The sequence below is a fragment of the Homalodisca vitripennis genome, chromosome X (assembly GCF_021130785.1).
Source record: "Homalodisca vitripennis isolate AUS2020 chromosome X, UT_GWSS_2.1, whole genome shotgun sequence".
Taxonomy (NCBI): Eukaryota; Metazoa; Arthropoda; class Insecta; order Hemiptera; family Cicadellidae; genus Homalodisca; species Homalodisca vitripennis.
The window spans coordinates 29,985,967-30,009,212 of record NC_060215.1 but is presented as its reverse complement, the minus strand read 5'-3'; the positions used below and the strand labels follow the sequence as shown (position 1 = coordinate 30,009,212).

General features: G+C 35.7%; 1 protein-coding gene across 1 annotated transcript in view; it reads right to left on the bottom strand.

Moving 5' to 3' along the window:
* The window catches only part of LOC124368872, an 80,501-nt gene extending 58,397 nt beyond the window's left edge, over positions 1-22,104 (bottom strand). Inside the window, exon 1 of the mRNA XM_046826345.1 lies at positions 21,757-22,104. The gene's annotated coding sequence lies outside the window, so the exon portion shown is untranslated. The remainder of the gene's footprint in view (positions 1-21,756) is intronic.
* Between the last annotated feature and the right edge of the window lie 1,142 nt (positions 22,105-23,246).

Here is a 23,246-nt window from a genome sequence, read left to right as displayed (position 1 = left end):
TAATTATCAAGTTAGCGAGTTCAGTGACTGGCACAACACTAGCTGGCTCCGGTCTCGGCCACAAGTGGTGCACTATACAGAGCTCCTCAACATGGCCTTCATACGATCATTCTCCTCAACGTGGCCTTCATACACCAAATAGCTTCTTCCACAGTCAGCTAGGGCACACTCAACAATGTCGATTTAATTATCAAGTTTACGAGTTCAGTGACTGGCACAACACTAGCTGGCTCCGGTCTCGGCCACAAGTGGTGCACTATACAGAGCTCCTCAACATGTGCTTCATACGATCATTCTCCTCAACGTGGCCTTCATACACCAAATAGCTTCTTCCACAGTCAGCTAGGGCACACTCATCAATGTCGATTTAATTATCAAGTTTACGAGTTCAGTGACTGGCACAACACTAGCTGGCTCCGGTCTCGGCCACAAGTGGTGCACTATACAGAGCTCCTCAACATGGCCTTCATACGATCATTCTCCTCAACGTGGCCTTCATACACCAAATAGCTTCTTCCACAGTCAGCTAGGGCACACTCATCAATGTCGATTTAATTATCAAGTTTACGAGTTCAGTGACTGGCACAACACTAGCTGGCTCCGGTCTCGGCCACAAGTGGTGCACTATACAGAGCTCCTCAACATGTCCTTCATACGATCATTCTCCTCAACGTGGCCTTCATACACCAAATAGCTTCTTCCACAGTCAGCTAGGGCACACTCATCAATGTCGATTTAATTATCAAGTTTACGAGTTCAGTGACTGGCACAACACTAGCTGGCTCCGGTCTCGGCCACAAGTGGTGCACTATACAGAGCTCCTCAACATGGCCTTCATACGATCATTCTCCTCAACGTGGCCTTCATACACCAAATAGCTTCTTCCACAGTCAGCTAAGGCACACTCAACAATGTCGATTTAATTATCAAGTTTACGAGTTCAGTGACTGGCACAACACTAGCTGGCTCCGGTCTCGGCCACAAGTGGTGCACTATACAGAGCTCCTCAACATGGCCTTCATACGATCATTTTCCTCAACGTGGCCTTCATACACCAAATAGCTTCTTCCACAGTCAGCTAGGGCACACTCAACAATGTCGATTTAATTATCAAGTTTACGAGTTCAGTGACTGGCACAACACTAGCTGGCTCCGGTCTCGGCCACAAGTGGTGCACTATACAGAGTTCCTCAACATGGCCTTCATGCGATCATTCTCCTCAACGTGGCCTTCATACACCAAATAGCTTCTTCCACAGTCAGCTAGGGCACACTCAACAATGTCGATTTAATTATCAAGTTTACGAGTTCAGTGACTGGCACAACACTAGCTGGCTCCGGTCTCGGCCACAAGTGGTGCACTAAGAGATGGCCTTCATACGATCATTCTCCTCAACGTGGCCTTCATACACCAAATAGCTTCTTCCACAGTCAGCTAAGGCACACTCAACAACGTCGATTTAATTATCAAGTTAGCGAGTTCAGTGACTGGCACAACACTAGCTGGCTCCGGTCTCGGCCACAAGTGGTGCACTATACAGAGTTCCTCAACATGGCCTTCATGCGATCATTCTCCTCAACGTGGCCTTCATACACCAAATAGCTTCTTCCACAGTCAGCTAAGGCACACTCAACAATGTCGATTTAATTATCAAGTTAGCGAGTTCAGTGACTGGCACAACACTAGCTGGCTCCGGTCTCGGCCACAAGTGGTGCACTATACAGAGTTCCTCAACATGGCCTTCATGCGATCATTCTCCTCAACGTGGCCTTCATACACCAAATAGCTTCTTCCACAGTCAGCTAAGGCACACTCAACAATGTCGATTTAATTATCAAGTTAGCGAGTTCAGTGACTGGCACAACACTAGCTGGCTCCGGTCTCGGCCACAAGTGGTGCACTATACAGAGTTCCTCAACATGGCCTTCATGCGATCATTCTCCTCAACGTGGCCTTCATACACCAAATAGCTTCTTCCACAGTCAGCTAAGGCACACTCAACAATGTCGATTTAATTATCAAGTTAGCGAGTTCAGTGACTGGCACAACACTAGCTGGCTCCGGTCTCGGCTACAAGTGGTGCACTACACAGAGCCCCTCAACATGGCCTTCATACACCAAATAGCTTCTTCCACAGTCAGCTAGGGCACACTCAACAATGTCGATTTAATTATCAAGTTAGCGAGTTCAGTGACTGGCACAACACTAGCTGGCTCCGGTCTCGGCCACAAGTGGTGCACTATACAGAGCTCCTCAACATGGCCTTCATACGATCATTCTCCTCAACGTGGCCTTCATACACCAAATAGCTTCTTCCACAGTCAGCTAAGGCACACTCAACAATGTCGATTTAATTATCAAGTTTACGAGTTCAGTGACTGGCACAACACTAGCTGGCTCCGGTCTCGGCCACAAGTGGTGCACTAAGAGTTCCTCAACATGGCCTTCATACACCAAATGGCTTCTTCACAGTCAGCTAGGGCAAAAGCTTCAAATTTTACGAAGAGTCAGAACCGACTCTTTCCACTATCTAATACGATGACTCTATAATTGGTTTTTTCACACTGTCATGTTTTTTATCTATATGACGTTGACACCATATTACATGCACTTGAATAAAAACGTAATGCTCTCATTAGTTTCATATAAATCTACAACTTATATTTCCTAAAATACTAATGTATTGTTTGAAATATTAAAACACAAATCTACTGCAAACTTCTACTACTCTCCCACATATAGTTCTACTCTTCTACGGCATGTAGAATCGAGCGACTTGTCAAAATGGCATGTTAACACTCCCGTACGAGGGGAAAGACGATTTCATACTTTGAGAACGAATATCTCTTCCTCTCCTTATTTTGATCTAATGATGCATAACATTTATTTTGAAAATATAAAAATATGCATGCTTAAAATGTTGAAATATCAATATTAATATCACTGAACGAACAAATATGGTGTAAAAATTATTCATTTACTTTCCAAATGATTCCCTATTTAGTAACATACTTTAGTTTAGCAATACGATAATAGGATTCCATTGCGACGCTGTTTTTGTACTCGAAAAACAAGACTTAAAGTTACCTTATTTGAAATTTGCCTATCAATACTTGGATCGGAATTTGGAAGACGTCTTCTCGAAATCTCCCCTAAATAATTGCGACTATGTTTGAGCTATGCTTTCAAAAATAAGAATTAATTCAACTTTTTACGCATATCTAGAACTCAAAAAATGGTATTGTTTAACGATGTTTGGTACTACAGGTAGACAGTAAAGAAATGTTTGTTAAAAATAGAACATTTTCAAACAAAATTAATTAATTGATGTATCAAGATGTACAGCAATATAATAAAAATCTATATTATGGGAAAGAGTTACAGATTTTAATATTTTCCAAGAGAACTATGAAAGTTGTCAGATCTTAAGCAATGCTTAATGATTTAAAACTTGAAAGTTCTAATCGCATTTATTTGCGTTATTGGGTCCAAACGTACCTTAACTGGAGTGGACCCAGTTAACAGAGCACAGCGACTACTTTCAAGCGACTACTTTTCGAGTATTCTTCTATCACAAAATAGTTTTTAATTATTTTATCTAAAAACATACACAAATATTTTTTTTATTTAAAGCGTGTTTCAAGAGGCTCATAAGAAAGATAATTGCAGAAAATTAAGTCTATTACGAACTCAGGTGCTTTAAATTGAACCACAGGCCACGGGAGCATTTCTTGTGTTGATTTGCCTCTGCTTTAAATGCCTCAGCATCTGCTCGGTTGCGAAGCTGTTGAAAAAACGGCCATCTTCGTCACATCTAGAGACTTTCCAGGCTGAGATGATAGCGACACTTTCACTCATTTATCGAAGCAACACGAAATACAACATCGTGTTTGTATACAATAAACATTTGGAAAGGTGGTCAACGATATTTCTTCGGTGACCCTCAGTTAATGAAACTTTTTAAAATGTGAACTTTTAAAATTTTAACAGGAGTTTTTTAATACATTATTTCTCACTATTAAAATAAACACATTTGTCAAATTCATTTTCGAACAAATTTGTTTAATCATTCATGGAAACTTTCTCTTTTTTAGACGTCTAATGTGTCACAGCATTGACAGACTGGCGATTTATGTTCAGTTATCGTCTTGAATTGACACTTGATAGCTCTTGTTTTCCGACCTAAAAACGAACTTCGGGCTGTCTCGTCCTTCACGCGAAACGAGCAAGACCTCAGCTCTCCAATATTTGTATTCGAGAAAGCATTTCCGAAATGAGTGTATGCAGAATTTGCACAAGTAATGGCGGTAAGGGTCGTTAAGCAGCACGACAACGGGCAGCGGCAGTAACTTTCTCTCAACCAAAGCACGCGCCTGACCGCCATCAACACGGTCCTATTCTTCGCGAAACCTGGAAAATGTACCTTGAAATTGACTTCTAGTGAATCATAGAAGGAGCCATAGATATGTTGGGCCCACATTGGATTCACTTACAATGAAGTTTCATCACTCCTGTGGAGGTACTGTATTCCGGTTCCGGAGATGAGTGAGTGGCCAGCACTCCTGTGGCTCTTCGGAGGTGAGATGTTTGAGGTTACAGAGTCGGTTCGGAAGAAGACATTAGTCACACCAATATACAAGGTAGAAGTATTCCACACCACGTGTCGCGTAAAAGCTTCGCTGAGGTTGAATGCAAGATATAATAATATATAAATTTCCAATATATAATTAATTTAATTCTCGAGATGTGCTACAATGATTACGCTTAGCCAAAGTCCTTAGTTGGACATGCATGTATCCGTATAGAGCACATTCTTGTCTATGTGTAAATTGAAGTCTCATGTAAATTTAAAGTCTACGAAAAAGTCTTTCTCGAGATATCTTGTTACATAAAAACATTCAAATTTTTGTTCATTAAATAAGGTTTCATAGCAGCGTTCAAATAATAATAGTTCTGGTGAGCTAAGGACGGTACTACAACGCTAGAGTGTACTGAAATCCAACTTTTTAAACTTTGAAAACATTGCTAAACAAATTTATGTATTCTAGTATTTTCTCGTTGCCATCATGGTTACCATAAGACCCACGTAAATATATTCGCTAACGCTCGCTCAGTCAGGTCTAATGTAGTAACATACACCATCATCTAACTCAGCGTTTCTTGTATGGAAATGGAGTTTCATACACGATTTCACGTATGTACGCAATTTTCTTTTAGAGATATCGTGCTGACAAATAGACAGAAATGAAATATTCCAGCCTCTCGAGTTACAGGCTTCGCTAAAGCTCAGCCAATGGGTGGCTGAGGTTTCAAACTGTAGGTTTACTAGGTCAGTCACTTCTCCAAGGATCAATGTACCTCAGATAACAACACAACAGAGCACCCGCACCCATTCCTTAGAGAACATCGGTCATTCGATGTGTTCTATTCGGTGATGTGTCTATTCTATTCGGTCATCGGTCTTCTATTCCGACTTCTTCACAGATCCGCAGAAAAACTTCCGAGCTATTATTTTGCGAGTTCATTCGATCTTATAATTGCGGTAAAACCACATTTCCCATGCAATGGACGAGGCACCTCTCCCGGTCCACCCTGTTAGTGGCCTGGGACAACCGATCGGTGAAGGGCAAAGGTCGAATCTGTAGGATATGACACCGCAACATGCTGTTTGACCTTTACCTTAGGACTTTCTCTCCGCCAGGGTTCTAAGGTCACTAAGAAAGTTCTAGAGGTGGCATACTTGGTAAACGTACTCGTTTTCTAATCTATTATTGCTGTATAGCCGCAAGCATCGCTTCCTGATTTGAACATGTAACATTGAACACGTCTCATAGTTAAACTTTTTATACATTTCTTGACCGGGGTAGAGAATACAATTTTATTTTTATTTTTTTTAAGGAAGTTTATTGATGATAAATGAATGAGTACACTATTTTGCACTGATTCATTCTAAATTGAATTATGGTATCGAAAATTGGGGAGCTGCTGACAATATAACCATATAACCGCTGAATGCAGCACAAACACACTTCGTAAGAATAATTGCAAGAAGGAAAAGATATGAATCTGCATTAACTATTCATAAATATCTAACAATATTACCACTAAAATATTTATTTTCATTCAAATTATTAAGGATTTTCTATGAGAAAAGTGGAAACAGAAAAGACAGAGTTTGCCAAAGAACAAGAGGTGACATACCGGGGCTGTTCATAAAACCGGAGGTAAATAAGTAAATGTTCAAAAAAAGCTTTTCTTTTTTTGGGTCAATATTTTTTAGTATTTTGTCCCTTCGAATAAAAAATTGTAATAATAGAAAAAAATTGAGAATAAATTGAAAAGTTGGCTTTTACATTTTGTTAATTTTGATAACTTTTTCAAACTTTAGTATAGGAATTTGTACAGTTTTATATTAAAAGTTTTTAATTTGTAAATTTATAACTAAAAAAAGGTTACATTTAGAATAACTGTTGTGGGGTGTGCACACTGCGAATTAACGGCATGATTTACTTGTTAAGATTCGACTGAACACTATGCAATTAAGTACAACTTTCAGTTGAGCTAGCCACGCTTACTGGATACCGTGGCTAGTAATTCCTACCAGTACTGATGTCAATTTGTGTTAATCTATATTTTCTGGAATAAAGTATATTTTATATTCTATGCAGATCACAGATCTCATGAGCATTGCGTGACTTCGGAATAAGCCGAAGGATATTTCAAAGGTTTTACATTACTTTGAAATACAGGTTTGTGCGTTTCTGTGACTATTAAATACACTGTACCTCAGCTCGCCTGAATATATTGTTGGGTCATTTATAACACCTTTTACAAGTGTGAAGGGCTGATAAAGTTAAGTTTAAGATATGACTAGGCTGTTACATGAATCTTTCCCAAATACCTCGCCTCCAACAAAGGGCTGTTCGATATACTAATTTAAAGATCCTGGTGATACGGCTATTCTACTTTTTACCTTAGTTTTTGGTGAATTGTTTAGTCACGTACAAATTAAGTTACATTACTATTATTTAACGGCATTTAAAAAGAAATATAACAAACTAATTACACGCTTGTTAAAAAAACAAAACAAAAAAACAATTAGATCCCTTTAATCACATTTCATATAAACACTGTCATACATCAATGTCATTTTCTTCAGCTTCGAATTACTAAATTAAATTTCAACGTGTAGATAATTACGATAAAATATATTTATTTATGTTCAAGGAAAGTATCTTAAAATACCGTGATTATAAAATTAAAAAATAACCCATTCGAAAATAAATGTCACTAACCCGACCTACTTTGTGCACAAATAGAATAATATTCAATAAAGGAACTCTTCGTTACTGGAAAAGCTATTTCTCACCAATCAGATTTGTTGTTACTTTAGCTATTTCCCTTAGATTAGTAACAAGTTGTTTACTCGTAAAACTCAATAACTTCCTTATGTAATATTGCAGTTTTAATCATGTAACTTAAACTTTCTTAAGTCATCAATTATGAGATCAAATACATACTGTACAAATATCCGATTTTTATCTACATTATCATTATTCTTGATTACAGAATTGTCAAGACATTTCCACTTGAAATGTCTTATAAATCTGAACGGAATGATAAAACATTTTAAATAATTTTTCTGACTTTAGGGACTTCATTCTAACTAGAAATTACACTGAAATTAACGAAAAGTAAAAGTCCAACGAAAAACCTATTCCATCATCTTAAATACGTTTATTCAGTTATAGAGCAGGTTTCTGACTCCTAGAGACTAAACTCGTATATACCTTTGTGTTCCAGTGGAGGAGGCCTGAGCCATTGTCCAAACCCCCTTCCCTAATTACCCCTATAAATAGTACACGAATGATAAGGAGTCCCTAGCACAGGAAGAGGTAAAATTAGACGTCGTCTACGGCCCTGGATGGAAACGCATTGTTTCCATATTGAAAGGCGAGACCCTAAATCCATTTCATATACCCTCCAGATTCTTAATTATATTTACAGTCAGTAATATAAAAGTGGAAAACACGAACAATGCGTGGCTTTTCGTATCCCATACGTTTTGGTCGGGTCTGGTTCGATCCACCGATCGTTGGCCTAACCCAAACCCAAACATTGGTTTAGTTTTATATAAGAGGGTCGTTGGGCCAACGAACCTTATTTACAATTTAAAAAGTAAATTTACACTTAAGGTTGACTAGATTTCCTTATAAAGGTATGATTTTACATAGGAACTAAGTTAGAAGTGGTTGGATGGGCAAAATAGGAACGGAAAAAATATATGTACTGTACATTACTTAAAAAACCAAACAAAACAGAAAGCCAAGAAGATAATTTGTTAACTGGTGAAAATGTAAATTCCATCTAATCCAGGTGAACTAGGTCCTGGTTCAAGAGAATCGTTCTTTACGTCTCCAATCAGAGTGGACTGTCCCACCGACGAAGATAGAAGTTTGTTACTTATTTTTATATAGGTTAACAAATTGTTACTATTTATTTATATTTTTATAGTACAAAAGTCAGAAAACAAAATTTGAGCACATAAAACCAACCTTACACCTATATACCCTACATAAATTTAATTGAATACTTTTTTCTAAGTTATATTTTATTATATAGTAAGAACCAACGAGGTCACACTTTTGTTTTTTGCTGTTTTATAATTCTTTATTCTTTTCATGTAATGTCAGCTGCTCTGATTCTGTCACTAAATTTCAGCACGGCCGCCATTTTAAAACATGATCATTTTAAACAACGTAAAGTAAACAAAGTGGACTTAAGTAGGCCATTTACAATATTTTGCTTCAACTAATTTTTTAAATATTTACATTCTGTACAGTTTTATTGTCTTGTTTGTTCAGAGGATTTGGATAATTTATTGATTATTCACAATGAGTTATTGATTATTTTCATAGTTTCTAGAAATCACTGTCCTACCCTAAAACCCTTATTTTAAAAAAGTTGCGTGGACTTTTATCGGTTATTGACACTTGATGTAAATTGTATATTTACGTATGAAACATTTCCACACGAGCTACCACAGCTCTTGGAATATGTAACTTTTGTTTTGTAATATATTATGAATAAATATTGAATTACTTATCCAAACTATTACTCTCTTCTACACTACGATCCCTATATCATTAATAAAAGTTGTTTCAAAATGATTTAGATTTGTTTGACTTCCAGGAATATTTAAAACGGTTCATATTCTCAAATTTCAACAGGAATAACTATTCCAGGAAGTTCATATTATCGAATTTCAAGAGGGGTAACTAATCCAGGAGATTCATATTATCGAATTTCAACAGGAATAACTATAACTAATCCATGAGGTTCATATTATCGAATTTCAACAGGAATAACTATAACTATTCCAGGAGGTTCATATTATCAAATTTCAAGAGGAATAACTGTTCCAGGAGGTTCATATTATCGAATTTTAAATGGAATAACTATTCCAGGAGGTTCATATTATCGAAGTTCAAGAGGAATAACTATTCTAGGAGGTTCATTCTCGATTTTGGTATTCTATGTAGCACTACTCATCTCGTTCCTTCTTGTACCGAACTGAAATTTCGTCACTCGCTTCTATCATCCTTTGAGTGTTTTAGTAATTCTAGATAATTCCCAGCCCCCACTTAGACCTATTGACTTATTGGCCCACTCCTTAGCGTGATTAATTTGGTCGTTGGGTCAACCAGTGTTAGTTGGTTTACGACTCTTCTACATCTACAGCCTACCAACTCTCCTGCCATTGGACCGTAGACCGACCCGTCCTTTAGGACAAAATATTGCCACTTGTTTGTTGACATATCTGCCCCATACGCCCCTGGCGTGGCGCCAATGTTTGGCGCCTCCTGGCGGTGAACTGCCAGCGGGTTTGATCTCTCTGGAAATGGTGGTATCAAGGAACTTCGTATATTTTATACCACGATATGTTACAAAAATAGAACACCACGTTTCTAGAAATGAGATCTGTCCTTTTCTTCAGGTTTCTAACCGTAAGACACAAGCCTGTGCATACACAAATGATGGTTGGTCAGCAAATACAGACCTATTGTGATCTGTATTCTGTAGTTCAGTTCGATTAATTAGTGTTGTGTTTTGTTTTTTATTAAGTGCATGTTTTAGAGTTAGTGAAGTTGACACACAACATGGTGGTTGTGATTCCTGACTTAGGTGTGCCACAACGCTCTGGTACGATTTGTTTATTTTAACCTAGTTTGTAATTATGTGTTACGTTAGTTATTTACCTGAAGAAGAGATCAGATTGCAGAACTTGAAACGTAGTGTTAATGATTTTTTTGTATCACTGAACGACGGCAATGGCCGGAAAATCCTGTTTCCTTCACAATCCCGCCATCGTCAAAAACAAACTTCAAACAAAGAGTTCATCACCATTTGTTGTTGTTGTTTTTTTTTAATGTCGACAGATTCTAGTTCGGGAAACGCAGTGTTTTATTTTTACAAAATATAACGATAGCAAATTTCAGAGATCCTTTCAAATGATCCATCCACAATAAGACATTTAGATATTTAACGGTATGACTCTTTATTTTTATTGCGATGTGTTTCTTCACTTCCCTAACTATTTATCGTTAAAAACAAGCAGGAAACATTCTTTTCTTTCTCGGAAACAATGTGGGTTAGAAGAGCATGGCTTTACAAAACTGTGTGTAGATAAAACGTTTATTAAAAACAGTGTCCATCCCAAACAGAGTACTGGTTTCAGATACTAAGACAAAACATTAAGATATGAATGTTTCACTACAAGTTTTACATCGAATCTCTAAAATGTACGTCCTCTAACGCGAGTAGCAAGATTGTAATTTTAAAGAAATTTAGTTAAGGTTGATACAATGACATTTTAATGTCAAATTCCAGTAAAACTGACTGTTCTATAAAATGTTATTATATGTATAATGTGGTTATGCCATGAAACGGGAACATTAGTCGAATGAAAATAACGTATGTATATTTATACTCCATTATTGTTACTTAATTTGTTTCAACAGTACGATAAATAATACATAAAGTAAGTGAACCGTTAAATTACACTAGGATAATACGTATATTCACCTGATACTTGTTAGTTAATAACAGTGTGTAATTTGTTTATGTTTTTTAAAGATCGTTGTTGATAACCTAAGTGTTAAAATACACCACCACCACGCTCAGTTTCAAATTCTAAAGTTTGAATTATTATTATAGAGATTCTAATTTTTTACATTAGAAGTGGTAACAATGATACACATTTGTTACGTCACAACTATTGTACAAGAAGTAGATCAGCAAATATGGTTATAAAACCAAATGTTTTAAAAAGTATTTTAAGAAGATCAATGTTTTTTCTTGGGCCAAAATTTCTAAATTACTTACCACAACACTTTAATAAAAGCAAATGATTAGGAATATTTAAAATTGTTACAAAAATGTGGTTACTTGAACACGAAAACATAATGCTTTTATCAAATATCTCAAAATGAACTAAAAATACAGTACATTTTTGAGAGCTGTGTTTAGGTTATACGTTTTTTGTTTGTTTATAATTTATTTTAGTAATATGAAATGAAACGAAAAATGTCTTTATTGAATAACGTAAAACATGCTCAATTGGCGAGGTTAGGACTATTAAGTTCTCTTTTACACCTAACCATAAGTTAATAAACTATATTATTAATTTATAATATATTAACTAAACTATTACTGTCAAACAAGAGCTACAATAAAGTTTACATTACTATTTTACATTCCAAAATTACAATCTATATTTATATAAAGTAATAAAATGAAATGAAGGTTCTCTATGAAACTAAAAATAAATAAATAGAATAAAACTTACAAGGAAATTAACAGACATTCACCCATCACCATAATATAAGAGGGTTGTATAAATAATGATTACAAACATTGTAATTTTTTGTTTTTAATAATTTGGCTTTAGCTGTGTTAGGAGTTGTTTTTGTTATTTATTGTTGTTATATATTTGTTTATATTTATTATTGTTATTTCGGATCAGTTTTTTCAATGATTTTTTAAATTGTTTAGGGTAGACTATGTGTATTTGTGTTGTTTTTGATTATTTATATTGTTGTTTATATAGCTTTAGTCATAATGTATGTTCTAGTACTGTTTATGTAAAAGGAGTAATACCGCATAAGTCCAATATATTTTATTTTGTGAGACGTATAAAAGGTAGACTCTGAGATTTTAAATTTATGTTCTGTATTGTTACCCTTCATAACTGGCTAAGGAAGGCTAGTATTTTCCATAATTGCAAACTGTAATAATTGTACGATTTTTGAGATGGAAATAAATCATTATTAATATTATTAAATTACCGGTGGTACAAAATATAATTTTTAAAATGTCACAGCGGTGTTGAAATCTTAGGAAGGCGAATTAGTACAATCTTGTTGTACTTGGATTAGTTTGTCACTACTTGTACTTTTTATACTGTATGTCATTTTGTTCAAAACTATTCATGTGCATGGTATTTATCATAAACATTAAAGTGTACTGTTGTATAGATAAAACATTATAGTATCCAACTGTTGTTTACTTATAAACATGAACAGTAATGCGAGGTAACATTAGAAACCGAAAGGGATTTGAAATCTTCGTAGACAAATGATTCATGTGTCAAATGTTCAAAGCAATTATTTAGTAAATGTTGGACAGAATGGCATATTGTGGACAGTAATATACTTACAATAAATGGCGTAAACTGGGCAACATACTTCCTCAGTGGCGAGGTCGAACAAGACTCGGTACGGTATATATCAGCAGGTACTTTTAAGTAGATAACCGAATTGCCACAAGATACAGTCATATCGACACAGCACTTAGCATTGTAACTAATTAACAGTAACTTTCACCACAGGCCATTTATTACTAATTACCGACGGCATACAACACAAGTCCATTATCAGGAACAGGCATCACCTAATGCCTTTTCACACTACACGAAGAGAATTGCTGGAAACAATACAATGAACAAGGATTTCAGAGAGAGTTCATGTATTGGTTTCAAAAAGAAGGTACCCAGAGGGATTGAAAGTAATGTACAAAGAATACCAAAAACGGAAGGAATCCAAGAGATATCATAATAGAAGATAAATACCATAAAGGAGGAACTCAAACAGAGTGAGTAAAATTAATGGGCAAATAATACCATAAAGGGAGGAATACAAAAGATATAGTACAAGATCAATGTCATAAAGGAGGAACTCAAACAAAGAGAGTAAAAGAAGAGCAATGTCATAAAGGAGGAACTCAAACAAAGAGAGTAAAAGAAGGGCAATGTCATAAAGGAGGAACTCAAACAATGAGAGTAAAAGAAGGGCAATGTCATAAAGGAGGAACTCAAACAAAGAGAGTAAAAGTAACGGGCAATGTCATAAAGGAGGAACTCAAACAAGGAGAGTCAAAGTAACGGGCATCAATATAATACACGGAAGAAATTCAAGAGATATACCACATAATACGATACCATAAATAAGGAACTCCAACAGAGAGTAAAAGTAATGGACAAACAATACCATAAAAGAAGGAATCCAAAAGATATGTCATAAGGAAAAACAATGCCATGCAGAATAAAATCAGAGAAAGTAAATTTAATGATGCGTTAAAGGAAGCGATTCAAGAGTTATCATGTATAAGAAGACTGATATCACAAAGAAGGAAATCAGATAAAGGTAATATAATGTGCAAACAATGTCGTAAAGGATGTAATTCATGGACACGCTATACAACACTACATATGTGCAGTGTTCAAGCAGCCTCGTTGGACATCTTTATCTCAATTTCCCTTGCTCAGCTGACATCTTTATAATGCAAGTGCAATATAAATAGTACAACTGTTTCTGATTATAGATGTAAACTCTGATTGAATACCTGTAAACGGTCATAGGCCAACAGTGATTTTGGGCGAAGAAGAATTCAACGAAGTATATAGCACTAAATTCCTTGATATATTCTTAGATAGAGCTTTGACATGGAATGTACATGTGGACACTGTATGTAAAAAGGTCTCATCATGCATTTATGCTCTTAGATAGCTGTCACAATTTTGTTCAAGGCAGATCTTGAGAACGGCTTACTGTGGGGTTGTATTTCCTTATCTGTCCTATGGTATTACAGTATGAGGTAGTTGTGGGAATGCAACTTTTCTGAGACTTTTCAGACTACAGAAGAGAGAGAGCGCGCTCAGAGCAACTCTGAAATTGAAAATTAGGGACTCGTGCATGAATAAATTTAGGGAACTTGAGTTTTTGTCACTGCCCTGCTTATACATATTTGAGACAATAATATATTGCCGTTCGAAGTGTGTGGTGACGCAGGGTAGGGACGTTCATAACTACAATACTAGAGGCCGGGAAAATTTCAGAGTTGCCCAACATAGACTAAACTCTTACGAGAGCCTACCATCTGCAGTTGGTGTAAAATTTTTGAACAAAGTTCCTGATCATATAAAGAACCAGTCGAACCCTTTGCATTTTAAGCAACTACTCAAGCACCATTTAATATTAAATGAGTTTTATAGCGTGAGCGAGTTTATGGAACATAAAATTTGATCGGGCATCTCTCACTGGGTGTTGACATGTCTATTATTATGTTGACATTGTAAATTTTAGATTGATTTAGTTTTTTTTTTACTTGGTACAACAATTTTTTAAATAAAACAACTTTTAACGTTAACTTAATTTACTGGTAAGTCTATAGAGCTACACGTGTTTATTACGATTGCTATACAAATTTTGTATTTGTTTTCTGCCGATAAAGAATTGTGGTTGAGATGTAAGGTATAGTGAGCTACACGTGTTTATGACGATTGCTATACAAATTTTGTATTTGTTTTCTGCCGATAAAGAATTGTGGTTGAGATGTAAGGTATAGTGAGCTACACGTGTTCATGACGATTGCTATACAATTTTGTATTTGTTTTCTGCCGATAAAGAATTGTGGTTGAGATGTAAGGTATAGTGAGCTACACGTGTTCATGACAATTGCTATACAATTTTGTATATGTTTTCTGGCGATAAAGAATTGTGATTGAGATGTAAGATATAGTGAGCTACACGTGTTCATGACGATTGCTATAAATTTTGTATTTGTTTTCTGCCGATAAAGAATTGTGGTTGAGATGTAAGGTATAGTGAGCTACACGTGTTTATGACGATTGCTATACAAATTTTGTATTTGTTTTCTGCCGATAAAGAATTGTGGTTGAGATGTAAGGTATAGTATGCTACACGTGTTTTATGACGATTGCTATACAAATTTTGTATTTGTTTTCTGCCGATAAAGAATTGTGGTTGAGATGTAAGGTATAGTGTGCTACACGTGTTTATGACGATTGCTATACAATTTTGTATTTGTTTTCTGGCGATAAAGAATTGTGGTTGAGATGTAAGGTATAGTGAGCTACACGTGTTCATGACGATTGCTATACAATTTTGTATTTGTTTTCTGGCGATAAAGAATTGTGGTTGAGATGTAAGATATAGTGAGCTACAGTTTCCCGTCAGTAACTGTTATTAATGAGGGCATGTTGTATGGTAATTAAACGGTACACAAAACGTCTTGCGGACTAAAAGATGAAAAATACTGCATAGAGACTAGGGACACGTAATGAAGGTACGTATGACTGTTAGCGTGTATGTATGAGCTGGGAGCTAACACTTTGTGACGCCAGAGAGACAGCGCTAGTCCGCCAGAACAACCGGAATGGGGACCATGCTCGACTCCTCGGCCTGTTTTTTACCTGCATTCTTCAGCTGGGCATGTTTACACTCACTGGTTTCCGGTCCAGTTTATCTATATTTGCACCGAACCTGAAAGTACGTTTGATCCGTCACAACGCGCCGCTACCCATCGTGGGCAATTTTTATATATAGAGATGGGCTAAATCAGTACATACATGTAACTGTTACTTCTGATTCTGGTACTCGGCGATACTGAGTACAAATACTGGATACTTGTAATTTATATTTCTGTACTGGTAATGGTTTAAATACTAGATACTCTAAATCAGTATTTCAGTATCTGTAACGCTTCAAATACTGGATACTTGAAATCAGTATTTCTGTACTGGTAACGGTTTAAATACTAGATACTCTAAATCAGTATTTCAGTATCTGTAACGCTTCAAATACTGGATACTTGAAATCAGTATTTCTGTACTGGTAACGGTTTAAATACTAGATACTCTAAATCAGTATTTCAGTATCTGTAACGCTTCAAATACTAGATACTCTAAATCAGTATTTCAGTATCTGTAACGCTTCAAATACTGGATACTTGAAATCAGTATTTCTGTACTGGTAACGGTTTAAATACTAGATACTCTAAATCAGTATTTCTGTATCTGGTAACGGTTTAAATACTAGATACTCTAAATCAGTATTTCAGTATCTGTAACGCTTCAAATACTGGATACTTGAAATCAGTATTTCTGTACTGGTAACGGTTTTAAAATACTAGATACTCTAAATCAGTATTTCAGTATCTGTAACGCTTCAAATACTAGATACTCTAAATCAGTATTTCAGTATCTGTAACGCTTCAAATACTGGATATTTGAAAACAGTATTTCTGTACTGGTAACGGTTTAAATACTAGATACTCTAAATCAGTATTTCAGTATCTGTAACGGTTTCAAATACTAGATACTCTAAATCAGTATTTCAGTATCTGTAACGCTTCAAATACTGGATATTTGAAAACAGTATTTCTGTACTGGTAACGGTTTAAATACTAGATACTCTAAATCAGTATTTCAGTATCTGTAACGCTTCAAATACTGGATACTTGAAATCAGTATTTCTGTACTGGTAACGGTTTAAATACTAGATACTCTAAATCAGTATTTCAGTATCTGTAACGCTTCAAATACTGGATACTTGAAATCAGTATTTCTGTACTGGTAACGGTTTAAATACTAGATACTCTAAATCAGTATTTCAGTATCTGTAACGCTTCAAATACTGGATACTTGAAATCAGTATTTCTGTACTGGTAACGGTTTAAATACTAGATACTCTAAATCAGTATTTCAGTATCTGTAACGCTTCAAATACTGGATACTTGAAATCAGTATTTCTGTACTGGTAACGGTTTAAATACTAGATACTCTAAATCAGTATTTCAGTATCTGTAACGCTTCAAATACTGGATACTTGAAATCAGTATTTCTGTACTGGTAACGGTTTAAATACTAGATACTCTAAATCAGTATTTCAGTATCTGTAACGCTTCAAATACTGGATACTTGAAATCAGTATTTCTGTACTGGTAACGGTTTAAATACTAGATACTCTAAATCAGTATTTCAGTATCTGTAACGCTTCAAATACTGGATACTCTAAATCAGTATTTCAGTATCTGTAACGCTTCAAATACTGGATATTTGAAAACAGTATTTCTGTACTGATAACGGTTTAAACACTAGATACTCTAAATCAGTATTTCAGTATCTGTAACGCTTCAAATACTAGATACTCTAAATCAGTATTTCACTATCTGTAACGCTTCAAATACTGGATACTTGAAATCAGTATTTCTGTACTGGTAACGCTTCAAATACTAGATACTCTAAATCAGTATTTCAGTATCTGTAACGCTTCAAATACTGGATACTTGAAATCAGTATTTCTGTACTGGTAACGGTTTAAATACTAACTCTAAATCAGTATTTCAGTATCTGTAACGCTTCAAATACTGGATACTCTAAATCAGTATTTCAGTATCTGTAACGCTTCAAATACTGGATACTTGAAATCAGTATTTCTGTACTGGTAACGCTTCAAATACTAGATACTCTAAATCAGTATTTCAGTATTTGTAACGCTTCAAATACTAGATACTTGAAATCAGTATTTCTGTACTGGTAACAGTTTAAATACTAGATACTCTAAATCAGTATTTCAGTATCTGTAACGCTTCAAATACTGGATACTTGAAATCAGTATTTCTGTACTGGTAACGGTTTAAATACTAGATACTCTAAATCAGTATTTCAGTATCTGTAACGCTTCAAATACTGGATACTTGAAATCAGTATTTCTGTACTGGTAACGGTTTAAATACTAGATACTCTAAATCAGTATTTCACTATCTGTAACGCTTCAAATACTGGATACTTGAAATCAGTATTTCTGTACTGGTAATGGTTTAAACACTAGATACTCTAAATCAGTATTTCAGTATCTGTAACGCTTCAAATACTAGATACTCTAAATCAGTATTTCAGTATTTGTAACGCTTCAAATACTAGATACTTGAAATCAGTATTTCTGTACTGGTAATAGTTTAAATACTAGATACTCTAAATCAGTATTTCACTATCTGTAACGCTTCAAATACTGGATACTTGAAATCAGTATTTCTGTACTGGTAACGGTTTAAACACTAGATACTCTAAATCAGTATTTCAGTATTTGTAACGCTTAAAATACTGAGTATTTTCCCCTAATAAACACAGTTTTGTAAATGCTTTGATGTGATTAATAGTATTAAAAAGTACAGCGCAACTATGTAAGAAATGTATAAACATAATTTATTATTGTTATAAAGTTTATACTTTTTGAGATGTAATTAATGAATTGTACGATAAATGGAACCTCTGCTTCTTTGAGTAGAGTCCATAGGGCTGTTACATTGGGTATTCTTTACGGTTATGGCAATAAATTATATTTTGTAAATAATTTTAATTTTCTTTGGTGCATTTTTGGTACATAAACACATTTTTGTGTTAGGAAAAAATGAAATAAGCCCTCATTTGAAGTAAAAACGTAAACACCGGGGTTGGTGAGTGATTTACATTGTGACTAGCAATATTATCCAGTTGGGGGATTGCAGTATTTATATTGTATTTGTCAGCCTCAAGTCAGTATTTCAGTTTTCGGTAACAGTAAGGATATGAGTACTGTAGGACTAGTAATGTAATCAGTACGAGAAAATATCTGTATCTTGTAACCATACAGAGCACTAGATACAAAGTATCTGTCATCAGTATCTTTGGTTCTCAGTAACCGTTACAGATACTGGAGAAAAGTAACCGTTACAAAGTACTGATTACTGAAATATCGTCTCACCTATATTTTTATACGCCGTTCTGTCACAACTGATATCACAAAATTCTTATCCCAACCGAGAACCGAGCACCCCATATATAGATTCGTTCTTACTGATCTAGTTCAGTAAACACGTACCAAAGCACTAACGCTTTCGTAAACTAACGCAACTTAGCTGACGTATGTTTGATGTAATTCAGCGCAAATGTGTTAAAATGCAATGTAAAGTCTAATTTGTCAAAATTATATACCCAGGTATCAATAAATCTTCAAACGTTTCAAATTGAAAACTATAAACAAAACAATGGGTTGATTCGTTAGTTCAGTGTATTTCTTGTCTTAAAACTTAATCTTCCTCCAGTTCCTTGTGTTATGAAATAAATAGTATTCCTGAATGTAATTTTCAAGATATAAAAATATGCTTGTGTATGTATACTGCTTTTGTGTCTTAGCAATGTAGAAACTTTAAAGACATGACGTTACAAAATCAGATACATGCTTTTCTGTATATAGTTTGCAAACTATATGATCTGATTTAATACGATCATCTAAGAACGGCATACTATGATTTGATTATAAATTTCAAGGTATATGCAGTTTTCACTTAAAAATATCAGAGAATTGTTAAAACAGCGGTTTTGTATTTGTATATTTTGGGAAGAAAGGCGGTATAAATCTGATTTCTTAAAACATGAATTCTTAAACATTTGAATTGACACGCCACAATAATAATGTGTTTCGTTGTAACTAATAAAACGCAATATAATAAAAAATAAGTTAAATTTTAAAATTGTGACGTGTAAGCATGTACGTACAAACGTACTCGTACGTGAAACTCATTGTTTTTGGACGTACGTATGTAAATAACATTGCGCCGATCTGTAAAACTGTGTTTGTAAACATGCACAAGAATACATGTTCTGACCTCTAAAACATTGATTATAATATGTAATAGTAAAACCGATCTAACCTAATAATTACCTGTTAGTGTTTAATGCAATGTCCTCTGAAAAATCAAAAAGCCTGTGAGGGTGTATAAAGTAACGTTATAAAATTGTACAGACTAAATAAATATTTACAAAAATCAATTTGCCGATCTGAAAACTATTTATATGAACGCATAAAAGTATTTTGACCTATAAAACCGTTTCTGTGAACGTGCACAGATGTAAATATTTATCTGTAAAAGTATTTATGTGAACTACAAGCAGAGAACTTAACTGCCAAATGATTTCTATTAACGTGTACATATGCAAGGATTTTGTTGCATCTTTTTCTGTGCATCGTGTACAGTTTCAAATTTGTAAAATATCTGTAAAACCATTTCAGTAAATGTGTACAATCACAAATTTGCCATTGTGTACAAGAGTTTTTGCGTGTACAGGTACAAATGTGCCGTTACGTAAACCTGTTTCTATGATCTTTACAGACAGGAGTGTTTTGAACTTTAAGAACGTTTCTGTGAACGTTTGCAGGTGGAAATAATATTCCGTCCTGTAAAACAGTTTATGTAAAGCGTACATGCGCAAATCTGTAAAACAGTTTCTGTGAAAATGTACAGATGCAAATACACCATTCTGTAAAATGTTTTTCTGCGAATGTCCAGGTGAAATGTACCTTTTTGTACAATTATTCCAATGGACATGTACAGAAGCAAATATTTTGTAAAACATCTAATAACGTGTAAAATGTACAAGTGCAAATTTAGTGACCTGTAACACTGTTTCTATAAATACATAAAGGTGCGAGTTGATCTGAACAACTGTATGGAACAAGAAATATAATGTAAACAATGCCAAGGTCAGTAAATCAGGAATCGAACTGGTGCGCCTTGATTGCCCAGAAGTAGAAGTAGGCGAAACTGACAACGCAATTCGAAGTCGCTAACCTATTCGTGGTGCTCATGTTTACTCATCACATGTTCGAGCACGATGTATTTGTGGCCTCCAACCTGACAAGTGTTCTAGTTAGTGTAAGACTGGAATATGTATGAGTAACAACAACACTTGATTATCATGTTCGGACGCTGCACAAGGCAGAAGGTGGAAGCTGTGTTGTTAAACTAGTATTTATAATTAAATTAACCGTTTTTAAGACCAATTTCAACCATGTAAATTCCGTATAATCGACAAAAAACAAATACTACAAACGAAAGATTAACCGGCGTTTGTATAAAGGATAAGTATTTCATATTAAATAATGTTTAGGTACTGCGCACTAAATAAAGTCAATTTCTTCCTGTTATTTAATTCGTTGTTCGCTAGTGTCCATTATCAGGGATTCTGCGACAGTAAATAATTAATTACCTTGTTTACGACCTCCTGGAATGTTTGTTCATTTAATTTCACTCCTACACGCAAGTAAGGCGTGGTTTAATAATTCTTTTTAAACCAAGTTTCAGTTCTTAGGAGGGGAAGTGAGGTACTCCAGAATTGTCCGTCTCCGACAAGAAATAATGGCTCTCTTATTCGCACAACAAGTGTTAAGTGTAAATTAACGGAACAGAAATGCAATAACAGAGTACTTGCGTATTTAATTGCCAGAGTAAAGTATGCATACACTGGTCTATGTTTGGCGTGTCCAGTGTATGCTACAGGTACCACAGACATGCAGTACAGTACAGTACAGTACAGTACAGTACAGTACGAGTGGTGAGAGAAGAGGGTAGTCCTACCTGTCCGCCCGTTCCGCTGTCCAAGGTTAGACACTGATCATCCTGCGTTCCGCTCCTGCTTTGCTCGTCAAATAAATAAACCATCATCGACACAACACTTCATTTCATCTGCTGAGCTGATACCTCGGGAACGAATGTTACATTGAGGGAGAAAGTCATCTGGAGATTACACGGTACCGGAATGTGAAACTGCTAAGCCGCCAGCACAGAACCGAGACGTGGACACGCTAGGCCTAGTCATGGCTCGACGTACGCACTACACTAGAGACTAACACTACCGCACAGGATCTGGCCCGCGACCTACTGCGACCCATTGCCGTTCTCTTCGCTTCGCTTCTCGTTCTCCTGCCTCTGCCACTTCCCCTCCCCTCTCTTCGGCGTCTTACCTCCACTCATCCCTTCCCCTATCATGTCATTTGCCTCATCCATATCCACATCCGTACAGTGCCCGTCACTGCTCCCTCCCGCTCGCAGACCGGCTGCTACACATTTCACTGCCCTCAGGCCACTAATAATTCTCGGTTATTGACGCGCAACTGTGATCTTCCGTTACACTTTTCCCGTCTAGACCGCATTTTGTAAGAATATGTAACAAAGAGACGACCCAATGTCAACCTTTTTACATGTTGTATTTTGCTATAAAATTGAATTTCAAAACAGTCCATTATTATTCGGCACACTGCAAAGCTTTATATAAGTCCAATGAGGATAGCAAAGGTACAACCCAGACTCGGTACGAGCGCTTCGTACGGGCCCCAAGCGCACATACCCAGGGTATAGTATTAGGTGCTAATATACTATAGAGTGGAGGGGCTATACTATACGGTGTGCTAATATATATTATTAGCACATAGGCCCCGGATCGGACTACTAGTACTCACACCAATCAAATTTGATAAATCTGATTTGATTTGACACCCAGGGTATATTAGCACACGGGCCGCGGATTAGTGTACTAGCAAAGAAATCAAAGGTATATTATTAGCACACGGGCTCCGTATTAGGTTATTAGAACACAGACCAAGGGTATATATTATTAGCACACGGGCCCCGGATTAGTGTACTAGCAAAGAAATCAAAGGTATATTATTAGCACACGGGCCCCGGATTAGTGTACTAACGAAGAAATCAAAGGTATATTATTAGCACACGGGCTCCGTATTAGGGTATTAGAACACAGACCAAGGGTATACATTATTAGCACACGGGCCCCGGATTAGAGTACTATTACACAGACTAAGGGTATATTATTAAAACATGGGATTTGGATTAGATTACTAGCATACAAAAAGATATAGTATTAGCACACGGGCCCCGTATTAGAGTACTATTACACAAACTAAGGTTACAGTATTAGAACACAGGCTCCTGATTTACTAGCACACAAACCAAAGATATAGTATTAGCGCTCGGGCCCCGGTTTTTAAACTGTTTCGGTCTTTTTGTGGAAGGCAATCTTTAGTCATACTAAATGTTAAACCTAAACTGCC